Source organism: Solanum verrucosum, unplaced genomic scaffold (assembly GCF_900185275.1).
Source record: "Solanum verrucosum unplaced genomic scaffold, falcon-dt-bn FXZP01000163.1, whole genome shotgun sequence".
Taxonomy (NCBI): Eukaryota; Viridiplantae; Streptophyta; class Magnoliopsida; order Solanales; family Solanaceae; genus Solanum; species Solanum verrucosum.
Window position 1 is genome coordinate 2,426,408 of NW_026020379.1, and position 24,075 is coordinate 2,450,482.

Sequence of the window (24,075 nt, forward strand, 5' to 3'; positions counted from 1 at the left end):
CTGTGAAGTCTTGAATCCAAAGGAGAAGATTGTCTGAAATGTGAGAAGGATTTGTACTTCTCCACTTCAATAGGGATTATAAGTTATGCTGCTCGGACTCCCCAAAAATGTCATCACACCCATATCAGATCCTAAAAAAATGCATTATTTTTTAAAGATCCGACACACATACAACAATGTTTCGTCTCTTTTTTTTGTTACTGAGTAAGAAGGAAGATATTCACTTCATAACATAACAACCTTGCCATCTTTTTCTAAAAGTTAATAATGGTGACATCTGAAACAGCTTGTGCACACCTTCGACTAATTTCATGAGGTACCTACAATCTCTCACCAACACAGAATAATAGTCGTACACTTACAGACATGACTAAAAGAAAGGACAACATTCAAACACTTAAATATAGGAGGCAAATAACAGAAATAACTCAAGTAGAAGAGCTTAGTTTCTGAGTGAAAATGCTCTTTTGAATAAAAAGAAATATGGTACAAGTACCAAGTCACTCTGTCTAGTAAAAATTGGACTGATGGAAACTAAAAGAATTCTAGTCTTAATACAACATTTTAATAATCCATCAAAATTTACTCACTTAAGGCCAACACCTTAAATGGTAACTATAAATCTATAATCAATCAAGGAAAATCTGAGAATAAATTAGGATATAACAAAATGTTACTCTATTATCTTCACGTTTCTTCTCTTTCCAAGAATAAACTATATCCTGATGCCATTGTATGGGGAGTTACCTTACTGAGGACGATATACTGATGTTAATGGAAGAACTTTGTAATTGTCCGATGAAATTGCTGAAATATTACCTCCAGAATGCTTAATTCTTCATCTAGTTTATTTGGTCATGTAAAATAGTATAGTGATGCAAGGCATATGAAGAGATCGGTAAGAAAAAGACCCACAATATCAAAGATGAACTTTGGAGAAAATAAACCTCATACCATCAAGTGTCGCCTTTGAATCGTTACACATATAATTGTAATTGTCATAGATATAGGCATAGTAAATTCGTACATCAAATAAACCTGGCATAACTGAAGAAAAAACAGTGGTTTCCTTTTCTCAGCATGGACATCTGGATGTTGTTGGCAAGCAACGATAAGTGGAAGTTCCATTACTGGAAGAATGTGAGAGAAACCAAATATATCTATGGTAAGCAGGGTAACTTGATGAATAAAATTGAATTCGTCAAACCCAACGAATGAGAAAGCATAACGGAGGCCATCAGTGCAGAAAAAATAGACACACATCTAAAAGACTCCATTTTGCCACCAGAGAAGAATATGAAGTTGAACTGTCGTAATAATCATTCTTTGCTCGTTCCAACGTCATCAACCTAATTACACACCACCCTTGAATTACTACTTCTAGAGAAACTAAAGGACCTTATTTCCTAGATAAAATGATTATTGTTGAACTCCATGATGATAACATGGTTGTTGCTTTAACTATTGTATCTTCCTCCCAACCTGAAGTCTTCTCTTTACCAAAAAGTTGAGATATTGCAAATAAAAATAATTGCAGAAGATCAATAATATTTATGATCCGAGGAATCCAATATGTTTTTATATCCACAATTATCGTGCTCAGGCCGAATAAGTTACCATCTAAAGCCCAAGCCAGAGCTATACGAAAGAAGCAAATATAGTTCCAAGGACAACTAACTTGAATATCCCTGACAAGAACTGTGTCTGGTGCTCTTGTAATAAAGTATATAAGCTAAAACGAAAAGAGCTAAAAAGGGAAAGATATCAGCAACATAAATCCATAAGTTGGTGTCGTTGTCAATGCTTACAGTCCATAAAGCAATGACTTCAAAAATAAAGAATTGACAGTCTGCCTTGACTGTCCAAGTTCAATACCAAATCTGAGAAGAGGAACCCCTTCAAGAAGCATCTTCTTCTTTACTATTGCATGACGTAATTGAAGCATTCTAGCGGTGACCAACAAAAAATTTGCCATTTTACCTTCCTCCAAGATGAAATTATTTAAAAGAAAACTGAAAAGACATATCAGCACAACAGCATAAGCAAAAATAGCCCAAAAACTACAAAATTTTCACCACGAGGAAGATAGCAACTACATAGTTTGGCGTATTTAAATGAGAAAAAGTTTATCACTTGAAATAGAATCAAATCAATTAATTTATGGAAAGAGAAGGTAAATAGAACAATGTTAACAATAATTTCCATTGAGAAACTACATTCTATTGTTCTCATTAGATCTAGTAAAAGAAGAAAATTATTATAGAACAGAATGATGATAAAATTGAGAATCTTGAGGAATCTCAATTGAAGATGAGGAAGAAGATGTCAATAATCTGACTAGTATGAATATTTGTAAAGAAGTTGGAATATCACCTCACGTGCTGACAAGGGGAAGAAAGGTAAAGTCAAGAAAGACATTGAGTCTAAATTAAATAGATTACAAGTAAAGAGGGTGGGAAAACCCAATTTTAAATGATACATAAAACATTATTTTTTAATAGTAGGTGTGTGAGAACTCAAAATGTTTTTCATATAGTTAAGATATTACACACATCACAAAATCTTTTTTATTGCTTTGATGGAGCCTTTTCAAAACAAAGTTAAATATAAAGATAAAAAATATGGTTAGAGATGTAGTATGTTAATTGCAATGCTAATGGTGAAATATGGATTTTTGTGAAGGACGGTAAAGTAGAAGTTATCTCTGACTCTTAGCAGCAATTGACTTTATAGTTGACTTGACTCTAGAGGATGGTAACCAAATTTTGAGTACTATGGCGTATTTTGAAGGTTCAGCTGATAAGAGACTAAGTTTATGGGATGAGCTATATTTTATTGATTACTGTTATTCGTTACCCATAATGATAGAAGGAAATTTTTATATTAATCTAGGGGATAAAGAAAGAGAAAAATTGGTGGTCTTTCTGTATACCCCTAAGAGTATGAACATTATTCCATTTGTATAATTTTTTGTAAGTCGTTTGATATCAATTTCATGGATAGTCCTTTTACTTGGTGAAGTGAAAGTGCAAATGCAGATTGTATTTCAAAAATCTAGATAGAGTAATGGTTAATTAGGTTATGTTGGATTTGAGGAGGAATATGGAGATACATCGTATGGCAAGAACTGGTTTTGATCCTGCTCCTTTATTACTTTCTGGTGGAGGAACTCAACAAGATTTCATTAAATCTTTAAGGTTCGTGAAGTTTTGAACGGAAAGGAGTGATCTTCTAGAGGTGATGAAATAAAACTAGGAGATTAATTTGTGCAATGGAATCTACAACAGAAGAGGACATTTAGCTCTCGTTAACTGGAGTAAGGAGAAGTTTGGGGATATATTAAAATAGTTGCATATTAGGGAAGAGATTGTTAGATTGAGGGAAGAATAATTTGAAGAATATTTTACTTTTGCTAACTGGATCATTCTTCAATAGGCTCAGACATTACATAAACTCTATCTTAGTTATAAAGAAGAGTGTTGAAGGCAAAAGGAAAATGTCCGGTGGTTTTCAAAAGGGTACATAAACACAAAATTGTTTTATTATCTAGTAAAGGGTAGAAGGAAGACATATTCCTGAAAAAAGAATTACGAAAGGTGATGGAAATTGCGTTGAGGGTCATGAAGAGGTAGTTGTTAAAGTTTTGAATTTTTTTTCAAGCTCACTTTATTGGATCTGAGCAAGGTGATGAATTTCCTTTATTACAACATATCCAACCTCAGATAGCTCCATGTGTTAATTGTGCTATTATGTTTTTCCTAATGAATATGAGGTTAAGATGGTGTTTTTTTTTTCATGGTAATAGCTCTCGTGAACAAGATGATTTTATCAGTTGTTTGTATCAAACTTGTTGGGAAATTGTAGATGATGATATCCTTTTTTTTTCTTTTCTTAAAAATGAATAGATATCTTTACTTGTATGACTTAGATGTCTCATATTTTCTTGAAAAATGATTCTATTGGTCCACACAAGATCTACTGAGTCATCCACCCTTGCATCTATTTGATGCATCATCACATGGCCTTCGTGTAACTCCTCGAGAATCATGTCATTCGTCATACTTTTCCAAAATCAATTACTCATACTAATTTGATCTTATTATCTAAAAGGAATTTCATTCAAATATTTTCAGACCTAAGATTAACTAGATTAAGTAATTTCATTAACAAAATCATCTCAAGAATTATGCATGACAGGTTGGAGGGGTTACTACCTAAATTAATTTATCATAATGTAACGACCTGTTCCCGTCATTATAGAAAAGCCTACGGGGAAAAATTTTGGGCCGGAAAACTTTTTTATAGTAACTTGAAATTTCTCAACCTAGTCCAGATTTGGACGAAATCGGAGTCAGTAAGGTCTATGAAAATCTGGTAACAATTGGGTGATCTAACTAAGATTATATCAGATGAGTAGATAGCTAAGACGTTAAGAAACCCGTGTGACTTTACTGAATTGAATATGGGCGAGTAGAACTCCCGAAATTGATCTTAGCGTGAACGGGTAGTTTCTGAGTGTCATGGGTTGAAGGTGTGTTGTGAAATAGGGGTTTGAAACTCTTAAATCGACTCACTGGTTCCGTGCAAGCCGCTGTGGCAGAATGGGGGCCGTCCTTGCGGGCCAGTCGCGAATTAAGTCGGAAATAAACCCCAGAAACATTTTATTCTACACTTTTCAACTTTGAGAGCTAAGGAACGACCCCAAGTGTTTTCTTGACAGTTTTCCACCATTCTTGAGGCTAAAGGTAAGGTTTTCACTTCCCGAATCCATTTTTTTATCTGTAGAACTTAGTTTCATGGGTAATTATTGTTGGGGAAGGGTTTTGGAATTATTTTGATGGTGGAAAAATCTCTAATTTGGATATTAGGATCATGTATTTGATCTAGGGTTAATAGAGTTGATTATAATACGGGTAAGTAGACATCATTTATTGATTCCCATGTTATATTGATTGTTTAGAGACCAAAAACAAGCGGAAAGAATCGAGAAAGGGAAGAATCAAGTTTCTTAAGGAATTCAAACTTTGTTCGAGGTAGGTGATGGTTGTGATTTCATGTTGTGTAATATATGTTTATTCTTTCTTCATTATGATACATGGATGTATGTGAATGTTACATTATTGACCACACTAATCGTAAATGAGGATAGAGAATAATTGAATGCCATGAATCATGACTTGATTGTATGATTATGAGAATATACTTGTGATTGTGGCTTATTGAATGGATCGGGTGTTGCATTTCGACACACTAACTGGGATCGATTGTCAGGTACCATCATAAACATTGGAACGGATGTCACGATCCGACACACTAACTTGGAACGGGTACCACGTATCGGTACACTAATAATTTGGGTGTGGGTTCCATGGGAGGATCATTGACTTGACATAACTGTATATCTTGAGAATTGTGAAATTATACGTTGTTCGTAAATGATGTTGGTATTGTATATGTTTGGTATATGCATGTTATTATTATGTTGTAATGACTTATGTATATTGCACTTAGTTGGATAGTCGTGTGATCCTACCAAGACACTGTTATTGTGTACTGATACAACACTTGCTCTTTCTTTCTTGAGTACAGGGCATCTTCAAGCGGTTACTGACAGACCTCGTTTAGAAGATCAGTGATCGTCATCAAATTCAAGGGTGAGTCAGTTCTTCCGGGCTGCCATGAGTTCTCTTTTCGTTTATGTCCCTATTTCAGACTTAAACTAGTACATTAGGATTTTCTTATGTTTAGTTGGGTTGTACCCATTTTTTTAGACTTGTTGAACTTTAGATGTTTTGGTACATTGACTTTCAGGTTCTAAGTATTATTCTGCATTTATTTGATTAGACTTTTGGAGTTTATGGGAACTCTATTTTTCCTTTAGCATTTAAACCTGCTTCCGTAACTTTAAATGCCTTAGTTCTGATTAAGTTGTGTGGTTCTTTGGTTAGCTAATTAGTATTAATGGTTCTCCCACCGAAGGATTAGTGTGGGTGTCAATCACGATGGTCTGGGTCATGACAAAGTTGGTATCAGAGCCTAGGTTCGTTGATCTCGATGTACCAAAACAAGTCTAGTAGAGTCTTGCGGAACGGTACGGAGATGTCTGTACTTTTCTTTGAGAGGCTATAGGACTTTAGGAAATCTCTTTGTTTTCTCTTGTCTCCTTTTGTGCTATAACTTGATTCCAATTGGTATCTGGCGATCCGAATTGGTATCTAACCTTCTTCACTCTTTTGTCCGCAAATGGTTAACACTAGGTTCAACGGCGTTAGGCATATAGCTCCTGTCAATGCGCCAGTTGATGAATCCGCAACAAGAGGTCGTGGTCGAGGCATGGGTAGAGGAAGAGCTAGGGGTAGAGGCCGAGGAAGGGTGGCACCTACTAAGGATGGAGCACCAGTTGAGAGCGCTCCTAGAAATAAGGCCCCTCCTGCACAACATGAAGAGGTAGAGGATATTGTAAAGGTTGAGAATGAGAAGAATGTTGGACAAGAGGAAGAGCTGTAGGCTGAAACTACAAGTATTCCTCCCTTAGACCCAATGTTAGCTCAACATATTATGTCATTCTCGAAAGGATTGATTGATTCTGGAGTGCTTTCCTCTGTTCAAGCTACTTAAATCCCCTTGTTGCTATCACTGTCCCCAAGGTGGGCGAAACTGTAGGTAATGATGCTTCCTTCCATCCTTTGTTAGGTCCTGTTATGACTGGTAATGAGCATGAGATGTTGACTAAGTTCTTGAAATTGAAACAGCTGGTGTTCCATGGTTCTGAGAGTGAGGACACCTATGAGTTCATCCTAGATTGTTATGAGAGGCTTCATAAGTTGGGAATTGTCCATCAGCATGGAGTAGAGTTTGTGACCTTTCAGCTTCAAGGTGAGGCTAAGCAGTGGTGGAGAGTTTATGTGGAATACAATTTTTTAGTTTTACCCCCACTTACTTGGACCTAGTTTCATGCGTTGTTCTTGGAGAAGTATGTGTCTCGGACTTTGAGAGATCATAAGAAGGATGAGTTCATGACTTTGGATCAAGATGGTATGTTTGTGGCTGCTTATGAGGCTAAGTTCCATGCTTTGTCGAGATATGCTACGCAATTGGTGACTATCCAGAAAGAGAGGATCCACCTATTTGTTAAGGGACTAAATTCTGAATTGCAAGTATTGTCTGTTCATATGACTTATGTAGGAAAAGGCTTCAATGAGGTAACAAATTTTGTGAAGAAAGTGGAGGGGGTGAGGCTAGACGGTCAGGCTAAGACATTGGCTAAGTTAGCCAAGAATTCAGGCAACTTTCAGGGTTCTTACTCCAGCGGTTAAGGAAGGCCGACTCTTGCAGCCCGACCAATTTAGTCCGCTATACCCGCTTCTATAGGTAATCACTCTGGAACTCCACCTCAGAATTTGATTCAAGATAGCTAGGGAGCCGCACATTCGACGGGCAGCATGTCATTTTTTGATCGTACTTGTTATAACTATGGAGAACCTGGGCATATGAAGAGAGATTGTCCCCACCCACACATGATGGATTCCACGCAGCAACAGACTAGAGCAGTGGTACCCACATGAAATGGTAACACAGGAAGAGGTACAATACAGCTAGGCAGGGAAGTCGCCCGTCATGAGGACATGGCTCAGTGTTATGCCTTTTCGGGCAAAACCGAGGCAGAGGCGTCTGACGCAGTAATCACATGTACTATTCTTGTCTGTGACCGGATGGCTAATGTGTTATTTGATCCGGGTTCTACTTATTCTTATGTGTCTATACTATTTGCCTCAGAATTTGCTATGAATTGTGATATACTTGATGCCCCAATCCATGCTTCTACCCCAGTTGGAAAGTCTGTCATAGTCACTCATGTCTATCGTGCTTGTCCTATTTTGTTTATGGGTCTTCAGACTTGGGCTGATTTGGTGATTTTGGATATGACTGACTTTGATATAATCTTAGGCATGACTTTGTTGTCCCCCTATTTTGCTCTGCTTAATTGTAATACTAAGTCTGTAACTCTAGAAATTATGGGAAGAGAAAGGTTAGAGTGTGAAGGGGTATACAAGCCTAAGCAAGCTAAGATCATATCCTCCATTCGGGCTAGGAAACTGGTAGGGCAAGGTTGTTTGGCTTGTTTGGCTTATATTCGGGATGTTGAGGTTGAGTCTCATTCTATTGAGTATATTCATATGGTGTCAAAATTTAGAGAAGTGTTTCCTACTGATTTTTCTGCTATGCCTTTGGATAGAGATATAGATTTCTGCATTGATTTGGAACCTGATACCCGCCCCATTTCTATTCCTCCATATCGCATGGCTCTGACAAAATTAAGAGAGCTTAAGGCTCAATCCAAGAGCTTCTTGATAAAGGATTCATTCGCCCTAGTGCTTCCCCGTGGGGTGCTCCAGTCTTGTTTGTTAAGAAAAATGATGGTAGTATGAGGATATGTATAGATTATCAGCAATTGAATAGGGTCACCATTCAAAACAAGTACCTGCTGCCTCGAATAGATGATTTTTTTGACCAATTGCAAGATGCATCAGTTTTCTCTAAGATTGATCTAAGGTTTGGTTACCATCAGTTAAAGATTAGGCCTGAGGATGTGCCCAAGACGGCATTTAGAACCCGTTATAGGCACTACGAGTTTCTAGTTATGTCGTTTGGGTTGACTAATGCGCCTGCAACTTTTATGAGTTTGATGAATGGTGTGTTCAAAGCATTTCTTGATTCATTTGTTATAGTCTTTATTGATGACATTTTGGTCTATTCTAAAAGTGAAGAAGAGTATACAGACCATCTTCGTATAGTTCTGGGTGTTCTTGGAAAACAAAAATTATATGCGAAATTTTCTAAGTGTGAATTTTGGTTGATTTCGGTTGCCTCTTTGGGCATGTAGTTTCTAAAGAAGGGGTAATGGTGGATTCCCAAAAGATTGATGCGGTTATGAATTGGGTCCGCCCTAGCTCTGTGACTGAAGTTAGGAGTTTTGTGGGGCTCACTAGCTACTATCATCGATTTGTGAAAAAAATCGCTTCTATTGCCACTCACTTGATTAATTTAACCAAAAATGAGGTACCATTTAAATGGAATGAAAAATTTGAAGAGAGCTTTCAAAAGCTCAAGACTCTCTTGACCACAACACCTATTCTAGCACTACCGGTGGAAGGTAAAGTTTTTTATTATTTATTGTGATGCTTCACATTTGGGTTTGGGTGCAGTGTTAATGCAGGATAAGAATGTTATAGCTTATGCATCGCGATAGTTGAAGGTGCATGAGAGGAATTATCCAACACATGATTTAAAGTTGGTAGCGGTAGTGTTTGCTCTTAAGATCTGGCGACATTACCTCTACGGCGTCATTTGTGAGGTGTTTACTAATCATCGTAGCCTACAACATGTGTTCACCTAAAAGGATCTGAATTTGAGACAGCGAAGGTCGATGGAGTTACTCAAGGATTATGATGTGACCATCCAATATCATTTGGGTAAGGCTAATGTAGTGGCAGACACGCTAAGTCAAAAAGCGCTGAGTATGGGTAGTTTGGCTTGCTTAAGTGTAACTAAGCGACCTTTGGCTAAGGAAATACAGACCTTGGAGTCTAAATTCATGTAGTTGGGCATCTCTGAAAAAGGTGGGGTGTTAGCCAGCATTGAGGTTAGGGCCACGTTCATTGAGGAGATCAAGGCCAAACAGTTTGAGGATGAAAATTTGAATGAGCTTAGGAAGAAAACTGCGATTGGTAAGGCACAAGAGACCACTCTTGATGCGGAATGTGTGCTCAGTTTTAAAGGAAGGATTTGTGTTCCTTAGTTGATAACTTGATTAAAAAATTGTTGACAGAATCCATGGTTCGTGATTTTCCATTCATCCGGGTGTGACCAAGATGTACCGAGATTTAAAGCAACTCTATTGCTGGTCGGGTATGAAGAAAGATATAGTGGAGTTTGTGGCTAAGTGTCAAAATTGCCAACAAGTAAAGTATGAACATCAAAGGCCTATAGGTTTGCTTCAAAGAATGTCAATTTCGGAATGGAAGTGGGAAAGGATAGCCATGGACTTTGTGGTTGGTCTTCCCAAGACTTTGGGAAAGTTTGATTTTATTTGGGTAGTGGTGGACAGACTGACTAAGTCAGCCCATTTTATTTCGATCAGAATAGATTATAATGTTGAACAATTGGCTAAGTATGTGAAAGAGATAGTGAGGTTGCACGGGGTACCCCTCTCTATCATCTCAGACCATGGTACGCAGTTTACCTCCAAGTTTTGGAGGAAGTTACATGAGGAATTGGGCACACAACTCACTTTTAGTACCGCTTTCCATCTACAGACGGACGGGCAGTCAGAGAGGACTATTCAAGTTAGAAGACATTTTGAGGGAATGTGTAATTGATTTTGGAGGACATTGAGATAAGTTATTACCTTTGCGTGAGTTCTCCTATAATAATAGTTATCACTCCAGCATAGATATGGCACTGTTTGAGGCACTTTATGGGAAGGGATATAGATCGCCCATAGGGTGGTTTGAGGCTGGAGATGTGAAACCTTTGGGAGTGGATTTAGAGAAGGATATTCAAGATAAGGTGAGAAGTATTCAAACTAAGATTTTCACAGCCCAGAGTAGACAGAAGAAGTATGAGGACCATAAGGTAAGAGACATGGCATTTCAGACTGGTGAGAATGTTCTTCTAAAAGTATCACCAATGAAAGGGGTAAGTAATACGCTCAAATAATACCTCCCTAAAGAAGCATAAGCGATCGTTATCAAGTAAAGAACCCAACTTGTAGGTTGGGGTCGATCCCACGAGGAAAATGGTTTAGACTTTACTTTAACCAACAATTATATTCAATTAGTCAAATTACTTCCAGAAACAAGTAATTAAAAGGGGGGGGGGGGGGGGGGGAGGTTGTGAAACAAATTGTAAGAATTCAATAAATAATTAGTAATCAAAAGTCAGTTTTGGTTGTTATCAAGATGAGAGAAATAACTAGGGTATACGTGTTCCCCACAAGCTCATAACGCAGTAATCCTAGTAATAGCAATTCTTTCCTAGTGTACTACATTATTGAAGTTTAGTCACGTATTTCCCGATTTTACTTTTTTGTCTTTAGTTTTGTTTTCTACAGGTTTAAACTCTAGTGTATGCCAAGTACACGGAGTCGGTGTGAATTCTTGACCACCTACGATCCTGAATTGAGAAAAACTTTGAGGAAAATGACTAATGAAGGAGTACACAATAATCCAATCGGAGAGGGTCACGGAGATGGAATCTGAGTAACTAAGATGTTTGCGTCGTGTAGCGACGTTAAATTAAGCGCTTATTGGGAGGCAACCCAATTAGTAGTGTAGCTTCTTATTTTATTTTTATTTTACTAGTGTCACTTTTTTTTGTCTTGTTTTTGCAGATTAGGGAAAGTCTGAGTACCAAAAAAAAAATTGAAGCAAAGGAGCATGTTTGAGCTTAAGTGTGGGTGCGTTCAACCCTTGTTGAAAATAAAGAGAACATGCTACTCCTTGAGAATACGCTCAAATTACACCTCCCTAAAGAAGCATAATCGATCGTTATCAAGTAAAGAACCCAACTTGTAGGTTGGGGTCGATCCCACGAGAAAAATGGTCTAGACTTAACTTTAACCAACAATTATATTCGTTTGGTCAAATTACTTCCAGAAACAAGTAATTAAATGGGGGGATTTTGTGAAACAAATTGTAAGAATTCAGTAATTAATCAGTAAAAAAAAGTCAATTTTGGTTGTTATCAAGATGAGAAAATCAACTAGGGTATATGTGTTCCCCACAAGCTCATAACGCATTAATCCTAGTAATGGCAATCCTTTCCTAGTGTACTACATGCAAAGTGATAAGTTTGGTATCTCTAAATTCTTGGTCCGGCATCTAGAGAATTTTACCCCGCACTTTGGTCCTTCTACGTGTGTATAATTTACTATCCCTTACATTTACCTCATATTAGACATCACATCGATGTTTGGCTTAGTTATTACTTCGCACCAATCGACACTAGCCTATTAGATAGTATCACATTAAATCTATGTTGATAATTTTTTTCTTGTTGATTACCTCTTTGGTCCAGCAAGTAGCAACAAGGCGAGTTCTAACGCGTGCACTTGTTAAAAAGACTTTTAAACGAAAGAATTATCAATGCATGCAACAACACTATTCAAGAATTGCTTAGTTACTATTCATACTTTGTTAATCGCTCATGATTTCCACAACCCTAGTTGTGGAGTTTAGTTACCCATAATCATATGAACACAATTCATTGTTTTAGATGAAAGAATTATGAACTTACGTAAGAAGAATAATAAACCCAGAAATTCAACTTGAATTGCAACACCAAAATCTTCAAAACGAACTTAGGAACTTAAGAATTGCTAAAGTTGCAAGTTAATCTCCCAAGTCAAGAACTAAAATAAAAGTAATAAAATCTAACCCTAAAATAAGAAGAAGAAAAGAATCCTAAATAGTATCCCCTATGAATTCCTCCATCCCAAAATAATATTTCTATGGACTATTTATAGATATAGAAAATCCTAAATAAAATAATTGAATCCAAATTAAATTAGGAATCCAAAACAAAAAGGAATTGGATTCCTTTTTTTTCCGCCGTGTGAGCTGTCCGTGAACAGTACTGCCGCCTCACAAAATTTGTGCCTATCTTCAGATTCTTACACCTGGCAGCAGAATTGCAATTGTAATTGCAATATAACTTATGTATTATTTTATAACTTTTAATCCATTAAGTTGTCTGCTTGATTTTCTTCTCCAACCTTCCATGTTTAGTTCAATTTAGCTTCAAACTTCTTCATTTTTCCACCAATTTAATCCTACAAATAAAATACACAATTTAGCACAATTCATAAAATTTAAGCTCAAAAAGAACAAGTATAAATAATAAATGTGAAGCAAATAATAATTAAAATATATATTTTTGGCCTCATATCAGTAATAAGATTCGGCAAGAAGGGCAAGCTTAGTCCTAGATACATTAGTTCATTTGAGATTTTTGAACGTGTAGGGCCAGTGGCGTATAGGTTGGCTTTAACACCTAACCTATCGGGAGTTCATCCGGTATTTCATGTGTCCATGTTGAAGAGATATCATGGTGACGGGGATTACATCATAAAATGAGACGCAGTTGTGTTAGACAAAGACCTTCAGTATGAGGAGGAACCGATTGCAATTCTTGATTGTGATGTGTGTAAGCTGAGGATAATAGAGATTAAGTCCGTGAAAGTACAATTGAAGCATCATACAGTTGAGAAAGCTACTTGGGAAACCGAGAAAGACATGCGAGACAAGTATCCCCAGTTGTTCGTTGATTCAGGTACCACTACATTCCTTCTTTAGCCTATTTTCCTAAGTTTGTCACTCGGGGACGAGTGATGGGTAAATTGGTATCTATTGTAACGACCTGTTCCCGTCGTTACAGAAAAGCCAACAGGGAAAATTTTTTAGCCGAAAAACTTTTTTGTAGTAACTTGGAATTTTCCAACCTAGTCCAAATTTGAACAAAAATAGAGTCAATAAGGTCTAGGGAAATTAGGTAACAATTGGGTGATCTAACTAAGATTTTGATCACATGAGTAGATAGCTATGACGTTAAGAAACCCGTGCGACTTTACCGAATTGAATACGGGCGAGTAGAACTCCCGAAACTGATCTTAGCGTGAACGGGTAGTTTCTAAATGTCATGGGTTGAAGGTGTGTTGTGAAATGGGGGTTTGAAACTCTTAAATCGACTCACTGGATCCGTGCAAGCCGTTGTGGCGAGATTATTTCCGCCAGGGTAGGGCAGCTGTGGCGGGATTATTTCCGCCAGGGCAGGGCCGCTGTGGCAGGATTATTTCCGCCAGGGCAGGGCCGCTGTGGCAGGATAAGGGTCGCCCTAGTGGGCCAGTCACGAATTAAGTCGGAAATAAATCGCAAAAACATTTTATTCTACACTTTTTGACTTTGAGAGCTAAGGAACGACCCCAAGTGTTTTCTTGACAGCTTTCAACCATTCTTGAGGCTAAAGGTAGGGTTTTCACTCCCAAATTTATTTTTTGATCCGTAGAACTTAGTTTCATGGGTAATTATTATTGGGAAAGGGTTTTGGAACTGTTTGGATGGTGGGAAAAGCCCTAATTTGGATATTGAGATCATGGTTTTGATCTAGGGTTGATAGAGTTGATTGTAATCCTGGTAATTAGACATCGTTTATTGATTCCCGTGTTATATTGATTGTTTGTAGATCAAGAACAAGCGAAAAGAATACGAAAAGGGAAGAATCAAGTTTCTTAGGGAATTCAAGCTTTGTTCGAGGTAAGTGATGGTTATGATTTCAAGTTGTGTAATATATGTTTGTTCTTTCTTTATTATGATGCATGGATGTATGCGAATGTTACATTATTGATCACACTAATCGTAAATCAAGATAGACAGATAATTGAATGCCATGAATCCTTGATTGTATGATTATGAGAATATACTTGTGATTGTGGCTTGTTGAATGTATCGAGTGTTGCGTTCTGACACACTAACTGAGATCGATTGTCAGTACCGTCATAAACATTGGAACGGGTGTCACGATCCGACACACTAACTTTGAACGTGTACCACGTACTGGTACACTAACAGTTTGGGTGTGGGTTCCATGAAAGGACCATTGACTTGACATAACTGTATATCTTGAGAATTGTGAAATTGTACGTTGTTCGTAAATGATGTTGATATTGTATATGTTCGGTGTATGCATGTTATTATTATGTTGTAATGGCTTAAGTATGTTGCACTTAGTGGGATAGCCGCGTGATCCTATCAGTACATTGTGGTTGTATAATAATACTACACTTACTCTTTCTTTGTTGAGTATAGGGTATCTTCAAGTGGCTACTAACAGACCTCGTTTAGAAGATCAGTGACCGTCATCGAATTCAATGGTGAGTCAGTTCTTTCGGGCAGCCATGGGTTCCCTTTTCGTTTATGTCCCAATTTCAGACTTCAACTAGTACATTAGGATTTTCTTATGTTTAATTGGGTTGTACCCATTTTCTTAGATTTGTTGAACTTAAGATGTTTTGGTACATTGACTTTCAGGTTCTAGGTATTATTCCGCATTTGTTTTATTAGACTTTTGGAGTTTATGGGAACTCTATTTTTCTTTTAGCATTTAAACCTGCTTCTGTAACTTTAAATGCCTTAGTTCTGATTAAGTTGTGTAGTTCTTTGGTTAGTTAATTAGTATTAATGGTTCTCCCACCGGAGGGTTAGTGTGGGTGTCAATCACGATAGTCTGGATAGTGACACATAACCAGACATGATTTGTAAAGGAAAGAAATATTATTGAGAATTTCCTATTTGCACAAGAGATTATTACTGATATTAGAAAGAAAGGGAAGCCTGCTAATAATGTTCTCAATCAAGATAAGGCTAAGACTTAAGATGAAGTTAATTGGACATTTTTGGTAAAGGTGTTGTCTCAAATAGGTTTTGATGATGGGATTATTGATATGATCTGGACAATTGGGATTCCATTTTTATCAATGGTCAAACTAATGATTTCTTTCACTCTACCAGATGGGTGAAGCATGCTGAGATACTCGCAACAGTTTGTTATCAATACTTATCAAATTGTTAGAGTAGATTTAGGTCAAATCATTTGATTCAATCTTTTCCACTAGATTAGATTAAGTTGTTAAAGTAGTTCCTTAGATTTAGTCAAGTTAGTTATATATTAAGTTGTTAGAGTAGTTCCTTAGAATTAGTCAAGTTAGTTACATCTTACTTGTATTTAAGTTGATGTTACAATTGAATATGATCATTCAAATTTGCTTTGATTCTCAATCTATTTATGGTATCAAAGCATGAAATTAGAGTTAGAAGCCTTAATTTGAGTTAAACCAGTGTGAATATTGGGAATAGTTTTACCGTCACCCATGGACACTTCCTTATTGCTAGTATATTCTTCAAGATTATCTGAATCTGTTGTGACATGATGGGTTTCTCCAGAATCAAGGATCCAATGATTTGCATTTGGGTGATGATTCGACACAAAATTGACCTTAGCTTCAAAGTGATTGTGCGATTTTGAGCGACACACATCAGCTATGTGACCGATCTTTTGGCAAAGTTGGCATTTCACCGCTTGCCTGTGTTGTCTCCCATTTTGTTGATTGCTAGGGTACGCTTGTTGTGGAGCTTGTGGTTTCAAAGATTGATTGGGAAAGCAACGATTATTCTTCTGATGTTGGGGTTGAAAGTTGGTCCTTTGTGCAACTGTAGCCGTGATGATGGAGAATGATTTGTCAATATCTTGATGTTTGAGAAAGATTTCATGGTCGGTGAGTTTCTGGAATAGCTCCTCAAAGCTTAAGGATGTGTCACACGCACTTATAGCGGCAATGATTTCACGGCACTCATGACCTTGGCCACTTAAGATCTTGACTGCTAGTTCATCATCAGCCACTGGAGAGCCTGCTACTTTGAGTGGATCAACAATTGATCTAATCTCTTATAGGTAAGTAGCAACTGTCTTGGAGGCCTTTTTCAAGTTTTGCAACTGATCTCGCAAGCTGAAGATGCGAGTGTGACTCATATTGTCGTAAGTTGTACGAAGGAGATCCCCTGCTATTTTTGTCGAGGAGGATAAGAGATCATTTGTCTTATGCTTTATTTACCTTTAGTTGCTAAAGTCTTATCTAAAGATTTATATTATGTGTTTGTTCATAATGATTTTAAGAGTTTTGGTAAGCCCAAATGGAGTGAAAATTTATATTATCTTAAATATGTTGATGCTACTATCATATTTGCTGCAGTAGACAAGAAAATTTTATCTCTAATCATGATGATTTTGAAGGACTATAAAGAGCAGTCAGGGCAAAAGATCAACAAGGAGAAGATCATATTCTATATGTGCAACAAAGCTATTCATGGTATTGTTCAAGAGGTAGAGGATATCACTAGTTTTGTGAATGCAAATTTTTCTTAGATCCTTGGATTTCCTATTGGTTGTGCTAAGAGAAAGAAAGCATTTTACTGGGTTAATAAAGAAGATACAGAATAAACTTTAGTTGTGGAAAGTCAAACTCTTATTCTTTTGGGGAAAATTTGTTCTCATTAATAATGTATTACAAAGTATGCCCATATTATTGGTTTCAACTATTATGTCTCCTAAATGTATCATTTATGATATTCTATAGAATTTTTGAAAATATTCTATGGAACTTTGTAGAGGAAGGTAGGGAAAAAATTATATTTCCTAGGAATATAAAGAGGACGGACATCTTGAATTTAGAACTCTATTTGATATGTTTAAAGCAATATTTGCAAAGTTATGGTGAAATTTTAAAATTGCAAATACTTCGTGGGCCAATTTCTTGTGGAACTATTGCAAGCGACATTGACCACAATTTGTTGAGTGAAGGGGTGGATCTCAAGTTTGGAAAATGATGCTACAAGATAAAGATTCTATGGATCAAAAAATATAATGGGAACCTAGATGTGGTCACTCTAGTACTTGGTTTGACCATTAAACTCAATTAGGTGTACTTCATTATGTTCTATCCATCAATCATGAGCATGTTGGTGTTGTAGAAGATGTTAGTGCATGAGAAGTGGAATGAAAATCTAATGTCTGATGTTTTTATTGAGGAAGTTCGTGACGAGGTGCGTTTAATCTTGGGATATCTTCAAGTTTCAGGAAATAGCGATAAACCTAATTGGTGGATGCCTAATAGCAAAGGGAGGTTTATAGTTGGAAACATCATCAGACAAAGAAAGAATGAGCAGGATAATATCATGAATATTTGAGAGAAATGGATCCCTTTTAGAGTTTCATAGTCCTTCAATGGAGAATTTGGTTTTAGAGAGTACCTATGGGGGAAGTTTTGTTAGGAGTAGAATTGCAAACTCTGTTGAATGTTATTTTTGTTCTGACAATGTACAAAAAACATTTGATCATTTATTTGTTTCTTGTGTTGATTCTATTTGCCTATGTAATATGTTTGCGAGCAGTTGGGATTCATGGTCCATTTATGCATTTGAAACAAACAATGAGTAAATGGTGGGTTTTGATTTTGTTGCTAAATTTAAATCATTTTACAAAGCAATACCGGTGTTTATCATTTGAAAAATATGAAAAAAAAGGAATGCAATCAAACATGAAAAAAACGAGACCAGAAATGGGATGATTAGAGAAACTAATATGAATATCTATTTATTATCTACTTATAGATATCCTTGGTTGTCTGATATCGCTCTGTTTATGTTATTTGAAGCTTATGCACCATTAATTATCAGCAAAGTGGTGAGATGGAATTGCTTAGATGTAGGGGGTTTTCAAGCGTAACTCTGATGATCCTAGTAGAGGCAATTTGGATGTAAGCTCCAGTGCTTTTGTGTTAGAATTTTTAATGGTGCTGAAACTAGTAGTTTTAGGGTTTGAATTGCATGCATTGGAGGCAATCAATAGTTAAGGCATTAAGAAAAAAGATTATTGTATTGCATTCGTCATAATTTTCTTCCTTTAACGGAAGAGACATATTCCCTCATCAAGACGATTCTTACACTCTGTTTGGATCATTGTTACCCATTGTTTCATAATATATTGTATTGTATTGTACTGTATTGTATGGTAGATACAATGTTTGACTAAATTTTATTGTTTGTTGTTGTTTAATAATATTTTTATTGTTTGGTTTGATTGTATTGTATTGTATTGTAATTTATAAATTTACTAAAATATCTTTAATTATTTTAGGGTAGGAGGTTTGACTAGAATTAAATAATATAAGGTAAAGGGTAAAATAATATTATGAAATATTATGTAAAGATATAATTGGAAAAAGAAATTAAGTAACAATGGGAACACACCAAATTGGTTGTTCCATAAAATGGAGGTTTTCATTATTACGTAACAACGGAATTTAACAATAGAATACAATACATTTTAAGTAACAATCAAAACAAACATTGTAGGTATAGTAACGATACAATACAATACAATGGGTAACAATGATCCAAACAGAGTGTTAATGGGATCTGAAAAGTCCTATGATTAATTTCTATTAACAAAAGGTGGATTAGAGATGTTATGAAGGATAAGGTGATGGAAATCAAGCATGTCACGTCTAAAGAGAAGGGAACAAATTGGCTGATTTTTCACCAAGCATATATTCAATTTTGCGGTTATAAAGCTAAACGAATTTAATTTTATACAGGAGCTACCATCACAACCTCAAACTATACTACAATTAGACAAGCAAAATTTTCCGCAATTAAGGATAAGGAAGTGTCAAAATGTCAAGCTCTACATTTCAATCACAAATTAAAAGCATAAAAAGGAGCAATCACTATAGAGCAACATTTCATATGTCTAAGCTAACAAAAAGGAACAACACGGAACAGAAAATCACAAGGAAGCATGTGTATAGAAATAACGAGAAAGGGGTCTCTTAGATTATGTGTTTGACTGGATCTATGGTACTTAAGTTGGGACATGTGGTTATTAGACTGAAATAAGGATCTTACTTGGTAATTTTATGGGTTTGTTGCAGTGGTATCAACTCCTTAGGAAATCCCTAGATGCCGAAAGTATTGAAAAATCGAAAAAATGTGCTTGAGGTCATTAGAAATATTTGTCTTGCTAACTTTTAAATAAAATTAATCAAAAATAAAGTTTTCATTCTAAGTTGCTCAAAAGTCTAAATTTGACTAGTCTATATAGATAATAATTTAAGTGATAAGGCACAAGTACCCCTAGACTATGACCAAAATCCCAGAGACACGCCTTAACTAAACTAAGGTCCTATTATTCCCCTGAACTTATTTTTATTTGTAATTTGTACACCTTTTGTCTTACGTGACACACTCCGTGACTCCACGCAATTGAGGCGCCTGAGAGATATTTGGATGCCACGTAAGCCAAAAAGATGCACAAAATTACAAAAAATTGGGTTAGGGGGGTAATAGGCCTTAGTTTAGTTAAGGTGTGTCTCTAGAATTTCGGTCATAGTCTAGGGGTACTTGTACCTTTTCCTAATAATTTAATTCAAAGGATTCCATATGTACAATTGACTTGATGATTGATGGTCTTTTGTCCATAAGCTTGGAAAAGGAAAACACATGTACAGTTCAACCCATACTTTTTTGACCTATTTGCATTGAGATAGTGGACTATAGTAGAAGATATCTTTAACTATGATTGCAGTAGTCTATATTGATAATAATTTAATTCAAATGTGAAGACTTTAAAGAAGAAGCAAATATGAAAAGAATATGAACTTGCCCAAATTATTAGTAAAAGAAGGAGAAGTTGTAAATGGGAAAGGAAGGAATCAAAGACTTGCAAGATTAGCTGACCTTTCAAAAGGTCCACACCTCAATCAATAATTATTAGTACTAACTAACAAAAGAAAGCATATACAAAAATCTCTCCCTAAATAAAACTCTTTAAAAGATCACACCGTAAATATTATTATGTTATGTATAAGAAAAAAAAATCTTCTATTTATAAAAATCCAAAACTTCTCATCGATAAGAAAAAAAATTAGTCAAATATGAAAAAGATCTTTTCCATAAAAATAAAGAATTTCACCAAGAAAGATAATTAGGCTTTTGTTGCTTTCTAGTGAAAGAAAAGAATATAGAATTGATTTAAGGGTATGTACATTGTATGATAAGAGTCAGCTAAATAGAATACAAAAATGTGAACTCAATTCCTTGTGTTCACGAAACAAACATAAGCAATTTTGTAGGACAAAGCTAATATATAACATGTTGTTTATCTGTTTTTGACTTGACACGAAATTTAAAAAGATAAAAAAGACTTTCGAATTTTGTGGTAATATGTGGAATATATCAAAATGCTCTTTAATCTTGAAGGTCTTAAAGATCATGTAAAAGTTTTCTTAAGAAATTAGTCATTTGATCATATGATGGAGGAATTTAGACTTGACTCCAACCTGTGTATTTATCAAAAATCATAATTACACGAAGGAGGACATAAACCATATTGTGAGTCTGGATTTATCCAGTACGATCCATTTTAGGCATGCACTTCATGCCTTCACATATGAAGATATGGCTGTCACATGGCTTTTCATATATTGTATCACTCTTTCTCACAGAACCTCCATTTCACGTAGTTAATAATTTTTTTAAGACACTGCGTAGAACGACTCAAGCATCAAATATATTCACTTATAAATAAAAATATAATATTATTATTGTTATTATTCCCGTGTTCCCAACAATTATACCTTGTAAATTTACAATACTTGGACAAAAATACTATAGAGTTAGAGGTGTAAATATAGTTACTGAAGTTTCATAAAAAGTTAGACATTTGACTACTTGATCAAAAATATTTACAAGAACTATATATGTATGACTTCCAACTATAAAATACTTATGTAGGAATAATTATACAATACATATGATAGTAGGGCCGGCAGTAAATACCTTGTGGAACAGTATAAGTGTGACTGTGCAAGTAAGTTGGTCCGAATATCTATGAAAATTCATGTTCAATCATAAATTGAGATGGAAAGAATATTAAATATTTAGATATCGACGATCTTACCAAGTTTATGATAACGAATCACCTCACACTGGCAAGTTTCTTTGAAAAATTGAATGTGATAATAACAGTAAAGATAGCTCCAATTTTGGTATGATACAGTTTTTCTCATAAAAACAAAATAAATGGGCATTATTGTCCATAACACTACTAGTGGTGTGACATGGGATGGGACTTATACATGATAAATGTTAATTAAATGTGATAGAGATATTGTGATTAACAAATTAATTTTTATGATATAGTTACATCAATGGAGACTCCAATCCAAACAAGTAAAACTTTTGTAATCAAACATGACCCCAGTACTAATGTAAGTATCACTGATCTCTACAAATATTAATATCAACTAAATAAATAGTAGTACTAGTAATAGTTTAATTTAATAAGATAGTTATTTTTTCAACCCCGACAGTGACATCAAAAATTTATTGCTCCTTAGCGCGCGCACAAATATATGTGATCACCAAGTAATAAAGTCAGTGACTAATTTGAGTGTCAAATCCACGTAGACTTGTTATTACTCCCTTTATTCCTAATTACTTGTCCACTTTTCGTTTTTTCACTTGTTTGTTTTGACAAATCAACGGACAAATTCATTTTACATAAACACCAAATAACAAAGAGAATTCTGGATCTTATAAACCATCAATTGGAAAAATAGCATGTTCAATCTCAGAATTTGATAATGAGCTTAACAACCTCACCTAGATCGGGAAATAATATATGAAATGCAATGATAAAGGCAAGCAGTACAAACACACACTCCAGGCTGTTATTTAGACATGATTGGAACAGGTCTCGCCAGGTCCATATACCAAACATTCATGGACTTTATTCACGTGCTAGTAGGAACGATCTCAATGTACTCTCATCTCAAGTCAGCACAAACTATCCTATATGCCAGTACGGGGTTTCAACGTACGTACTATCAAGTTCCTTATTAATACTTACTCAAGACTATTTTCCCTTAGGCTTTATATCACTCCACCAGAAACCATTTCCCTTGGCCAAAACCATATAAATCAACAAGTGTAACCATTTCCCTCTGGTGGGAGTGCTTCACCCTTAATCAGAGGTATCGGATTCGAGCCCTGGGTATGGAGAACATCATGTTGGGAGTGCCACCCCCGAATGGGCCCTGCAATGCGCGATCCGGATTTAGTCGGAGCACCAATGTGGGCTTCGGACACCGGGTGGAAAACCCAAAAAAAAGAAGATCGTATGAAAGCGTAAATTTCATATGCACACACAACATGTATTTTATTCATATCCTTCTGATTGAACACATACTAAAAACTCTTATATGGTCTGTTAATACATCCATGTGAACACCATAAAGATAGTGTCTCCAAATCTTCAAGACAAACACTACTGCTGCCAACTCAAGGTCATGAGTCAAATAATTCTTCTCATGAACTTTGAGCTGCCTGAAAGTATAAGCTATGACGTTACCATGTTCTATCAACACACAACCAAGGCTAATTCTGTAAGCATCACAATAAACCACAAACTCATCTGACCCCCTGTAGTCCAGTCAAAATTGGAGCGGAAGTAAGTCGAGTCTTTAACTCCTGATAAATCTTCTCACAAGCTTCGTACAAATGAAATTTTACCTTTTATTGAGTCAATTTGGACATAGAAGAAGAAATAGAGGAAAATCCTTCAGTGATCCATTTGTAATAAACAACTAAACCCAAGAAACTCCTAATATTTGAAGGAGAAAGGGGTCTAGGTCAATTCTTAACTACTTTGGTCTTTTGAGAATCAATCCGAATGCCTTCTCCAAAGATTGTATGACCAAGGAATGCTACTAGCCTCAACCAAAATTCACACTTTCTTAACTTAGAAAACAACTGTGGTCCTTAAGAATTCACAAGACAATCCTCAAATGACCTGGATGCTCATCCTCGCTCCAAGAATAGATAAGGATGTCATCTATGAAGACAATGAAAAACATATCCAAATACTGTATGAAAACCATGTTCATCGAGTCCATAAAAGTTGCAGGAGCAATTGTTAGTCCAAAAGACGTAACTACAAATTCATTTTGACCATACCGAGTTCTAAAGGTTGTCTTCAGAATATCAGATTCTTTGACTTTAAGCTAATGATAGTCTGATCTGAGGTTTATCTTTGAGAAGAAGATGGAACTTTAAAGCTGGTCGAACAAGTCATCAATAATGGGAATACGATACTTATTTTGGATTGTGACCTTTTTCATTTGGCGAGAATCGATACACATCCTAAGAGAACCATCTTTCTTATGCACGAAGAGAACTGGAGCACCCCATGGAGAGATATTGGGTCTGATGAAACCTTTATTTAGGAGGTCCACTCCTTAAGCTCAATTAATGGAGTCATTTTGTAAGGAGGAATTGAGATTGGTTGGGTATCTTGAAGAAGGTCTATTTCGAAGTCGATTTCCCACTCGAGAGGGACTCTTGGAAGATCTTCAGGGAACACTTCATGAAACTCATGATTTATTACATGGACTGAATGAATGGT

General features: G+C 35.9%; 2 protein-coding genes and 1 pseudogene across 4 annotated transcripts in view; 1 reads left to right on the plus strand and 2 right to left on the minus strand.

Annotated features, from left to right (window-relative positions):
• The window catches only part of LOC125839081 (actin-depolymerizing factor 10-like), an 858,671-nt gene that overhangs the window by 765,192 nt on the left and 69,404 nt on the right, over nt 1–24,075 (minus strand). The window lies entirely within an intron of this gene.
• Nucleotides 1–24,075, plus strand: part of LOC125839078 (peroxisomal membrane protein 11C-like) — a 485,045-nt gene that overhangs the window by 326,144 nt on the left and 134,826 nt on the right. The gene's annotated exons all lie outside the window — the stretch shown is intronic.
• Nucleotides 856–2,205, minus strand: LOC125839046 (uncharacterized; annotated as a pseudogene).